The sequence below is a fragment of the Cyprinodon tularosa genome, unplaced genomic scaffold (genome assembly GCF_016077235.1).
Source record: "Cyprinodon tularosa strain WSP-4 unplaced genomic scaffold, ASM1607723v1 ctg1377, whole genome shotgun sequence".
Taxonomy (NCBI): Eukaryota; Metazoa; Chordata; class Actinopteri; order Cyprinodontiformes; family Cyprinodontidae; genus Cyprinodon; species Cyprinodon tularosa.
The window spans coordinates 55571-66835 of NW_024038197.1; the positions used below are offsets into that span (position 1 = coordinate 55571).

Consider the following 11265-nt stretch of genomic DNA (forward strand, 5'->3'; position numbering starts at 1 on the left):
AATTAACAGACTGAAGGATCAATTAACAGACTGAAGGATCAATTAACAGACTGATGGATCAATTAACAGACTGAAGGATCAATTAACAGACTGAAGGATCAATTAACAGACTGTCGGATCAACTAACAGACTTGTGGATCAATTAAAAGACTGAAGGATCAATTAACAGACTGAAGGATCAATTAATAGACTGGTGGATCAATTAACAGACTGAAGGATCAATTAACAGACTGGCGGATCAACTAACAGACTTGTGGATCAATTAATAGACTGAAGGATCAATTAACAGACTGATGGATCAATTAACAGACTGAAGGATCAATTAACAGACTGAAGGATCAATTAACAGACTGGCAGATTAACTAACAGACTTGTGGATCAATAAATAGACTGGCGGATCAACTAACAGACTTGTGGATCAATTAATAGACTGATGGATCAATTAAAAGACTGAAGGATCAATTAACAGACTGAAGGATCAATTAATAGACTGGTGGATCAACTAACAGACTGAAGGATCAATTAACAGACTGATGGATCAATTAACAGACTGAAGGATCAATTAACAGACTGATGGATCAATTAACAGACTGGCGGATCAACTAACAGACTGAAGGATCAATTAACAGACTGAAGGATTAATTAACAGACTGAAGGATCAATTAATAGACTGAAGGATCAATTAATAGACTGGTGGATCAACTAACAGACTGAAGGATTAATTAACAGACTGAAGGATCAATTAATAGACTGGTGGATCAACTAACAGACTGAAGGATCAATTAACAGACTGATGGATCAATTAACAGACTGAAGGATCAATTAACAGACTGATGGATCAATTAACAGACTGAAGGATCAATTAACAGACTGGCGGATCAACTAACAGACTGAAGGATCAATTAACAGACTGAAGGATTAATTAACAGACTGAAGGATCAATTAACAGACTGATGGATCAATTAACAGACTGAAGGATCAATTAACAGACTGGCGGATCAACTAACAGACTGATGGATCAATTAACAGCCTGATGGATCAATTAACAGACTGAAGGATCAACTAACAGACTGAAGGATCAATTAACAGACTGAAGGATCAACTAACAGACTGAAGGATCAACTAACAGACTGAAGGATCAACTAACAGACTGGTGGATCAACTAACACACTGAAGGATCAATTAACAGACTGAAGGATCAATTAACAGACTGATTGATCAATTAACACACTGAAGGATCAATTAACAGACTGAAGGATCAACTAACAGACTGATGGATCAATTAACAGACTGAAGGATCAATTAACAGACTGAAGGATCAACTAACAGACTGAAGGATCAATTAACAGACTGAAGGATCAATTAATAGACTGGTGGATCAACTAACAGACTGAAGGATCAATTAACAGACTGATGGATCAATTAACAGACTGAAGGATCAATTAACAGACTGATGGATCAATTAACAGACTGGCGGATCAACTAACAGACTGAAGGATCAATTAACAGACTGAAGGATTAATTAACAGACTGAAGGATCAATTAATAGACTGAAGGATCAATTAATAGACTGGTGGATCAACTAACAGACTGAAGGATTAATTAACAGACTGAAGGATCAATTAATAGACTGGTGGATCAACTAACAGACTGAAGGATCAATTAACAGACTGATGGATCAATTAACAGACTGAAGGATCAATTAACAGACTGATGGATCAATTAACAGACTGAAGGATCAATTAACAGACTGGCGGATCAACTAACAGACTGAAGGATCAATTAACAGACTGAAGGATTAATTAACAGACTGAAGGATCAATTAACAGACTGATGGATCAATTAACAGACTGAAGGATCAATTAACAGACTGGCGGATCAACTAACAGACTGATGGATCAATTAACAGCCTGATGGATCAATTAACAGACTGAAGGATCAACTAACAGACTGAAGGATCAATTAACAGACTGAAGGATCAACTAACAGACTGAAGGATCAACTAACAGACTGAAGGATCAACTAACAGACTGGTGGATCAACTAACACACTGAAGGATCAATTAACAGACTGAAGGATCAATTAACAGACTGATTGATCAATTAACACACTGAAGGATCAATTAACAGACTGAAGGATCAACTAACAGACTGATGGATCAATTAACAGACTGAAGGATCAATTAACAGACTGAAGGATCAACTAACAGACTGATGGATCAATTAACAGACTGAAGGATCAATTAACAGACTGATGGATCAATTTAGGCTTTGATTAAACAGTGTGTGAAAAATAGTGGTTATCAGGAGTCTGTTCATCATCCATGATGTTAAACATCGACATCCGGCTTTTCTTCATCACTTTATGCTCATTTTCCGTTTTATTTCTAACAAGCAGCGATATCCTCCTCATCCTCACAGCAGGAAAGCCTGATTATTATAAAAACCTTTTTTATTCACATGGAGAGAAACAGACCATCAGATCGGAAGTGATGGTTTGTTCTGCAGAAAGTTTTAGAGCTGAACGATGATTGATCATCAATCATTCAGACACAGATGCTGCAGAAAACAGCGAGAATGAGGATGATGATGATGAGGAGGAGGATGGAGCTGACGTTGAATGGATCCCGTGTTTCTCTGGATGCCATGGCAACCGGTGTTTCCCGTCCACAGCCCGAAGACTGGCTGACAGAGACCGCCCTGTCCAGATGGACAGTCTGAAGTTAAAGGTTCTGGTCTGAGAGCGACGGAGAGACAAGGAGGAGGAGCAGGGAGGAGGAACAAGGAGGAGGAACAAGGAGGAGGTGCAGGGAGGAGGAACAAGGATCCACAGATTGCTGCTGCTGTTTCTCAAAAGAGAAAAGTTAGAGCCGCTCTAGATCTGCTCTGCGTGGAAAAACATGGAGGAAGAGGAGGAAGAGGAGGGAGAGGAGGAAGAGGAGGAAGAGGAGGGAGAGGAGGAAGAGGAGGAAGAGGAGAACTCTTACCTTCCTGAGAGGAGCTTCGGTTTTTATTTCCCATGAAGAAAAACAAAGCGGTGGCAGCAGAGCAGCTGCTTCTGTCGAACTGATCTGCTGCTTCTGCTGGATGAGAGAGAGAGAGAGAGCGAGAGAGCGAGAGAGCGAGAGAGAGAGAGAGAGAGAGAGAGAGAGAGAGAGAGAGAGAGAGGAGGAGGAGGAGGGGAGGAGGAGTGTGTGAGCTGCTCCTCCACCCGGGGCTCCGCCTGATGTCAGCGGGCGGGACAGGGAGGAGCCTGGGCTGTCTCTCAGCCTATCACCGCCTGCAGCTCCACAAGTTGGAAGAAAAGTCGTGAAGCTCCCAGTTAATCCAGTTTGTTGCTAAAACTCCAGTTAGTCATTCTGGGATGTTTCCCATCATCTAATATCTGCTCCTCATGCTGAACTCCATCAGAAGCAGAAGATAAAAACTTATTTGACATTAAACCTTTTATAATTCATTCAGTTATTGTTAAAAACATCTTTAAAAACAGCTTTTACATCTAGCTGTCAAACTTCTACAAAGATGCATGATAAAGATTTCTCTGCAGCAATCAGTAATTTATATAATAAAAGCAGGTTTCTGGTTCTTTGTTGATGAACTCCACATCTTTGAGGTTTTAAGGCAATAATCTACATTTTGGCTCCAAATTCTCCTCCAGATTATAATCTGGGCTCTGCCTGGAAGTTTAAAAAATGTTCATGTGATTAAAAGAAACATACTGTGTAAATAAAGGATCGTCCATTTGTTCTGTATGGTACCGAGAGAAAAGAGCTGTGATCTACAAACATATTCTATTCAGTTTATTTCTATAGCTCCAATTCACATCATGTCATCTCAGGTCACTTTCCAGTTCACCAGATCATCCAGTCAGATTGATTCAAAGTTTTCTATCTAAGGAAAACCAGCTGATTGCATTGACTCATTGACTCTGCAGCAATCCCTCACACTAAGCATGCTTGTAGTGACAGTGGAGAGGAAAAACTCCCTTTGAACAGGAAGAAACCTCCAGCAGAACCAGGCTCAGTGTGAGCGGCCATCTGCTGAGGCCCACTGGGGTTCAAGGAGACAGAAGCAGACATAGAAAAAGAAGCATAGATACAAAAGGCAACTGTCAACCAGCTCCACAGGCGGCCCCGTCCAGGAAACACACAGCCAGGCAGACGAGCTCCGAGCCAGCTCCCATGTCAGAGGATGAAGAGAGCACATCCAGTTAGTCACAGTCAGAGAAACAGGACTACACTGGAAAACAGGCCAAGCTCCAACATCTAGAAACAAAGGTATTGATGACAGCAGCACAGCTGATATTTCTCTCCAGGATGGAGTCACAGCCAAACAGGAACAGACCAGATGAAGCTACTATGAGAAAAAGCAGAGAGAGCAGAACGTTAGAGATTGAACTAACAGATTCTGCAGAGTGGGAGAATAGAGATAGAATGAAGCAGAATGATGAAAAAGGGGTCCCTATGTCCTCCAGCAGTCTAAGCCTATAGCAGCAGAACTATAGAGATAGCTCAGGATAACCTGAGCCACTCTAACTAGAAGCTTTATCAAAAAGGAAAGTTTTAAGCCTAGCCTTAAAAGCAGAGGTTTAATTCCAGCAAACTTAAAAGCTTTAGGTACATATCCCTGTAACAGAGATAGATTAATCACATCTAAAATGGAGGAGGAGATCAAAGGGAATACCTCCTTAAATAACCTGGTTGGAACTGGATCTAACATCCAAGTTGAAGGCTTAGATGTAGACTGGATCAAAGCAGTCTAAACCCGGTCCAGATTCTATGGCTACATCAGATGCTGCCTCAACTTCCAGAGATAAACGAATAATCTGCTCCTGTTCAGAGGATTGAAGCGTTACTCCAAATCCTAACCAACCCCCCCCCCCCCCCACACACACACACACAAAGGATCAGATTAAGGTTTCATGTTTTATATACTAAAGGAAAAGGCAAACATTGGGCCCAGTATGTTTCTGAAGTTCCCAGTTTGAAGCCCCAGCAGTGACCATCAGACTAGAGCTACATGAACCGTGAGAGATAGTTCAGCTGTTATTAGTAGATAATCCAGACCCCGATCACCCGAACTGCCTACAGCGTCAGCAGAGATGTTTGCTGAACAAACATGTACCCTTAATGGAAACCAGCTCCCAGTGCTTTTCACCAACCGGTAACCTCTAATGACCCACATGCAGCTAATGTGCAGCTACCCGGACATCCTGGAGCTGGAACCACCAGCCAGACTTAAAACTAACGATCAAAAACCTGTTTAGAGGAACGGGTCACAGAGAACATTCAAACATCTGGAACAGAGGGCTGGAAAACATCAGCAGAATCAGAACCTCTGATTTAAACAAAGTGACCATAGAGCAGATGTTCGGTGGAGCTGCAGTTTATCCAGAGTCTGTTTGTTTTATCCGCCTTTGGAAAAAACTTAGCAAGTATGTCCATCATGAACCGGAGGGACCTGCTGCTTAGTGGAAACCTTCTCCTATCCGTGCGTTAATTAATCAGTAGATGGGCAGCTTCCAACGGGGTGGGGGGTGAGGGGGTTACTGTTCTTTTATCATTGCAATTTAAAGCAACCCAGTCTCATGGGAAAATGTACCCCCACTACGTTGGTCCACACTGCAAAACATAGTGGAGGTACATTAATGGCCATTTTTTTGTGGCACTGTTACGTTTCTTCTGCCTATAAGCTTTCTATTGTTTTATGTCCTAGTCACGTGACTTTCAAGATTCCAGCTGGGAGAAGAAAAAAATATATATAGATGGCCGACATTCGCTCATTTTTTTGTGGAAAGATTAATAACTTGAGTTTGTTTTTGCATTAAAATTAGTTTTGATTACATTTCTAGTGAGAAATGTATAGTTTGTTGCCAGAATATTTACTCAGGGAATGTACATATTCACTTGCTTGTTCGTTTCTTGCAAAGATTTTTCAAGATAATGTGAAACTGTAACATTTTGGTATAAACATGGCTGAGTTTTCTCTAACTTTTAGTGGGAAAATCAATAATTTCAATCAGTTTCTGCATTTAAATGGGTTTTGATTACATTTATAGCGAGAAGTGTAGGGTTTATTTACATAATATTTACTTAGTGAACATACATAATCACCCGCTTGCTAGTTTTTGCTACGGTTTTTCGGATCTCGTCAGGATTATGTGAAATTGCAACGTTATGGCTGCTAGCCATCGCCTAGCATTTAGCTGCCGCCCCGATTCAACATTGAATTCTTTGTGATTTAACTCCATCTGACGGATCAAACCCTCGCCACTGCGTGCGTTGCGTCTGAGGTTGATTTTCAGATCAATGCATTACGTCGTGGCAAACGGGAGAAACTAATTAAACTAGTTAAAAAAAGGATCATGGGTTAAGGTCGGATGTGTTTTATTTGGAAATCTACCGGATCCTTTGTGCATTTAACTTCCTGTTTGGTGCGATCTCATTGATGGATTTTGACCAGATTTTGACCAAAGAGGAACTAAAAAAAACAAAAAACAATTTAAATACACAACCAGCATATCTGGAATCAGTGACAGAGAGCGACTGGGACCAAAAGTTTATTAATTTCTCCCCACTGATTTCCATTCAAAATGTTTTCGATCCCACCGGGCTCTAGGGAAGGGGCGTGCATACCGCCACCTACTGTTCATGAGTGTGTAGCAACATTGTTTTACATCTATTAAATTCTATTTTTTAATTTTGTATTCTGAAGATAAATAAATAATGCTTTCCTTAATCTATAAATATCTTTTATATTTCCTTTATTTCCCAATAATCCTTTAAGACTCCATTCTTGGCCTGTCCTCTTTTCAATTTCTTCCTTTCAGGTCCAGATGTTTTGCAGTTCATCAATACATCTGCATTTTCTATCTCTCCACATCCTTCACATTTATCATTATTTTTCCTCCCTATTAAGTATAAATTGTCATTTAAATAAGTATGACCTACTCTTAACCTGATCATTATTATTTTTTCCCTTCGGTTTCTCTCATTAATATTTCTATTTAATACTGACTTTTGTACTTTATATAACCTTCTTCCTTTTTATCTTCATTCCACCTTTTTTTGCCATTTTTCAGTTTCTTTCCTCTTAATAAATGATTTTCCTTCCCCTTTCCATAAAGGAATTGTAATTGTTATTGCCTCCTCTAAAGCCCTTTTTGCTAATTCGTTTCCTTTTACCCCTTCATGTGCTGGAACCCAACAAAACCAAATATCAATGCCACTCCTGTATAATCTAAATAAACTGTGCTGAATTTCTAATACTAAATCTTTCTTATTATTTCCTTCTCCCTGAATACTTTCTAAAACTGCGTTGGAATCCGTGCAGACCACCACCCTGTCTGCTCTAACCTCCTCAACCCATTGTAAACTCAGTATAACTGCCACCATCTATGCTGTGAAAACAGACAGTTGATCTGAAATTCTTTTAGAAATGTGTATTTTGAACTCTGGTACATATATTCCTATTCCCACACACCCTTTTAAATTCTTTGAAAAGCATAGTAATAATAATATTTTTTTAAAGCAGTTAATGATTCCAACAAGCAAACTCATATTATAATTACCTTAAAATATATTCTGATGGTTCTAAAAAGGGTGTGTGGGAATAGGAATATATGTACCATATTTTTTCTTCTCCCAGCTGGAATCTTGAAAGTCACGTGACTAGGACGTAAAACAATAGAAAGCGTATAGGCAGAAGAAATGTAACAGTACCACAAAAAATGTCCATTAATGTACCTCCACTACGTTTTGCAGTGTGGACCAACGTAGTGGGGGTACATTTTCCCATGAGACTGGGTTGTTTAAAGAGGACAAACAGCAGGATCAGACTTTACAAAGTCTTGGTCTCTTGATAAAAGTTTAGTAAATTTGCCTTTAGAAGGGTTTCCCTTGTTGGTGGGCTGGTCTACAGACCACTGAGAAATGTTTATGGACAGATGAGCATTTTGAGGTTAGAGACAAAGAGGCTTTGGTTGGACCATCGACGTTCTCAATCTGTAGGATTTCTCCAGGTTTTCCAGCTTCTCTAAACTGCCTCATCTCTGCCTTGGCCTTGTGGGAACCAGACAGACATGCTAAGACTCTCTCCTTGTGTCACGACTCAGAAGAGAAGGACCCAGTATTCAGGCAAGATAGACAGTGGGATCAATTCAAAAAGCGTTTATTAAAACTAACCAGTCTGCGGATCTGCAGCAGCAGTGGCTATGGCATCTGAGGCAGAAAGCTGTGGAGAGGAACCACAGATTGGTGACCAGGACAACATGACAGAGGATGATTTGAATACGTGAGTCACTAACCTGGTCTAGAATAAAGTCTCTGCCCAGAGAATGAGGTGATATCAGCCGGTCAGCGGACAGGATGCCGCGGCTGCCGCACAGAGAGTTAGAGACGCAGAAGCCTTGAAGTTTATGGAACTGACAGAAAATCAGATCCTAGCAGATGAAGGAAGGCAGGATTATTCAGGGGGTGAAGTCAGGAGGTAGATCCAGGTACGGACCACTAGTTTAATCCAGCAGTAATCAGAACAGGGACAGGCAGGATAAAAGGTCCAAAGACAGAAATGGGTTGGGGTTAGGCAATCAGTACACAATAATAAAAGCTAGAATGATTCTCACACCAAAGGCTCAAAAATAACCTGGCCCTGATGGCTGGGAGCAAGCAGTTTAAATAGAAACTGGAACAGGTTGATATAATGAGACAATTCTATTCAGTTTATTTCTATAGCTCTAATTCACATCATGTCATCTCAGGTCACTTTCCAGTTCACCAGATCATCCAGTTAGATTGATTCAAAGTTTTCTATCTAAGGAAAACCAGCTGATTGCATCGACTCATTGACTCTTCAGCAATCCCTCACACTAAGCATGCTTGTAGCGACAGTGGAGAGGAAAAACTCCCTTTGAACAGGAAGAAACCTCCAGCAGAACCAGGCTCAGTGTGAGCGGCCATCTGCTGAGGCCCACTGGGGTTCAAGGAGACAGAAGCAGACATAGAAAAAGAAGCATAGATACAAAAGGCAACTGTCAACCAGCTCCACAGGCGGCCCCGTCCAGGAAACACACAGCCAGGCAGACGAGCTCCGAGCCAGCTCCCATGTCTGGGCGGAGCTAAGCCAGTCCAGAGTGATGTATAAAAACTTTGTGTTTTATTTACAGTTTACACATTTAATGGAGAATGTTTAGTATTCTTTAACTTAGTAAAACTTTTCCCAGAGTGGAGTTAATATACTCTCTACTGAAATGAAACAGTTCAATAACATCATATTAAGGATCTGTTTCATTGTTTTTTTATGATTATTGGAAATATAACTGCAGTGATTTGAGGAAAATGATTGGGTTCATAATTCACAGCAGAACTAAAGCTGGCAGTAAACATTCATATCAAATTGGAACCAAAATAAGGACATTTGAGCTTAATCAGGTTGTTTTACTGTAGAAATGCTTCTAGGCTATAAATCTTGAAATTCTGTTTATTCCTATTTAGAAGCTGAAAATGGATTTGTTTTCTTCTCACAAGGATTTTTGGATGGATTTGCTCCATATTAGCACCTCATCCACAAATTTGGCCTTTATACCTTTGAGGATTAAAGGCTCATTGCTGAATAAATAATAATTAAACATGGTGCTCAGTAAGGGGGAGGAGGCAACTGCTGACCTCATAACTTCAGACCTAAAGAACAGAAGTGACCCTGGCAGACTGTTTATATGTTAGAGTGTTCTTAGAGCCGATGAAGGAGATTTAAAAGAAAGCAAAGTCTAAGGAAGAAATATTCTGATAGTTCCTGCAGTTGTGTTCTTGCTTCCACACCTTTGGTCTGCAGTTTTCACAGCTCTGAGCAGATGAGGAAAAATCCACCATGAATTCACGCCTGTGTACACATTAGTTGTTTTAAGCATTTTATATCCCCTGTTATTAATTATCTCTCTATGAAAGGTTTTAAAATTATAGCTCAATCCATGAATGTTGTTCCTCTGCTTCAAACAAATGAAGCACGGATCTTAAAACTGATGTGAATTCCAGATCAAGTAGACCCTGTCCAACATGTGCCTAACTCACCAGTGTGGACATCTGCTGATATAAACATGGTGTTATCGTTTCTACTGAGACTCTGCTGAGGGGGAAACAGCGATGATTCAGAGACATTGTTGCTGTGATGAAATGAAGCAGCAGTTTAACCCACTGTGCCCCCCCCCCCCCCCCCACAGTCTGCTGGCACTGTCAGCCCCAGCTGACAGCGGAGCTAGCAGAAAAGGGTTTACCCAGAACTTGGATGGTTGTTGGTGAACGGAGAAACTGGCTGCCACTCAGATTTCCTGCTGTACTTGAACGTGTCGTAGTGGAGATGATTCCCTTGCTCAGAGGTTAAACTCAACGTCCTCTCAAGGAAACTGGATCCAAACCTACAGTTTGAATCCCCAGCTCGGTTTGAGGCTCAGTTGATTCCTCCAGGGAGAGAAGGTCAGAAAAGGTCCAGTTTGCAGGCTGACTTCCTGCCGAGAGGCAAAGACAAAAATTAAGTTAAAACTCAGGTAGACAAGAACTCAGTCTTACTCAGCAAAACTCAGCTTGGCTAGAGTACCAAAAACTGGCCAACACTCTGGCATCTAGGTAGTGGCAATCAGCAGCTTAAGAACACTCCCTTAACGAGGTAACCATCATCAGGTGTGTGAGGAGGCAGACCGGAACTAGGCGCCTCCTGCTGGTGGAAGGGAGAACAACACAAAAAACAAACACACAGACTGGAGTCCTGACAATTAGACCTTTTTAAAATGAAAAAGTCTGTGTTAGTCCAGTTAGTAAGTCTGTGAAACTTAAATTAATTTAGGATCATCTGACACACATCAAAAAGTGCTTTATATGAAGAAAAATGACAAAACATTAAGAAGGCCTTTTCTCATCTGCTCTTCTTCCAGCGTCCAGCATTTTTTTTTTCATTACACTGTCACATGTACAGAGCAACAAAATTCGCTATCTGCACTTAACCCATTAGACTGCCATTGTGCGGCCCCCGGGGAGCAGTGGCAGTGCTGACGCATCCAGACTGCTCTCTACATAGAGGGTGTTCTCTATGTCCAGTCTGTTCTCTACATCCAGTCTGTTCCCTACATCCAGTCTGTTCTCTGCATCCAGTCTGTTCTCTACATCCAGTCTGTTCTCTACATCCAGTCTGTTCTCTACATCCAGTCTGTTCTCTATATTCAGTCTTTTCTTTACAACCAGGCAGTGCTCTACATCCAGTCTGTTCTCTACATCCAGTC

At 40.9% G+C, this 11265-nt stretch overlaps 1 protein-coding gene across 1 annotated transcript in view; it reads right to left on the bottom strand.

Moving 5' to 3' along the window:
• Positions 1-3133, bottom strand: part of LOC119778734 (SH3 domain-binding protein 4) — a 45519-nt gene extending 42386 nt beyond the window's left edge. Inside the window, exon 1 of the mRNA XM_038278092.1 lies at positions 2987-3133. The gene's annotated coding sequence lies outside the window, so the exon portion shown is untranslated. The remainder of the gene's footprint in view (positions 1-2986) is intronic.
• Between the last annotated feature and the right edge of the window lie 8132 nt (positions 3134-11265).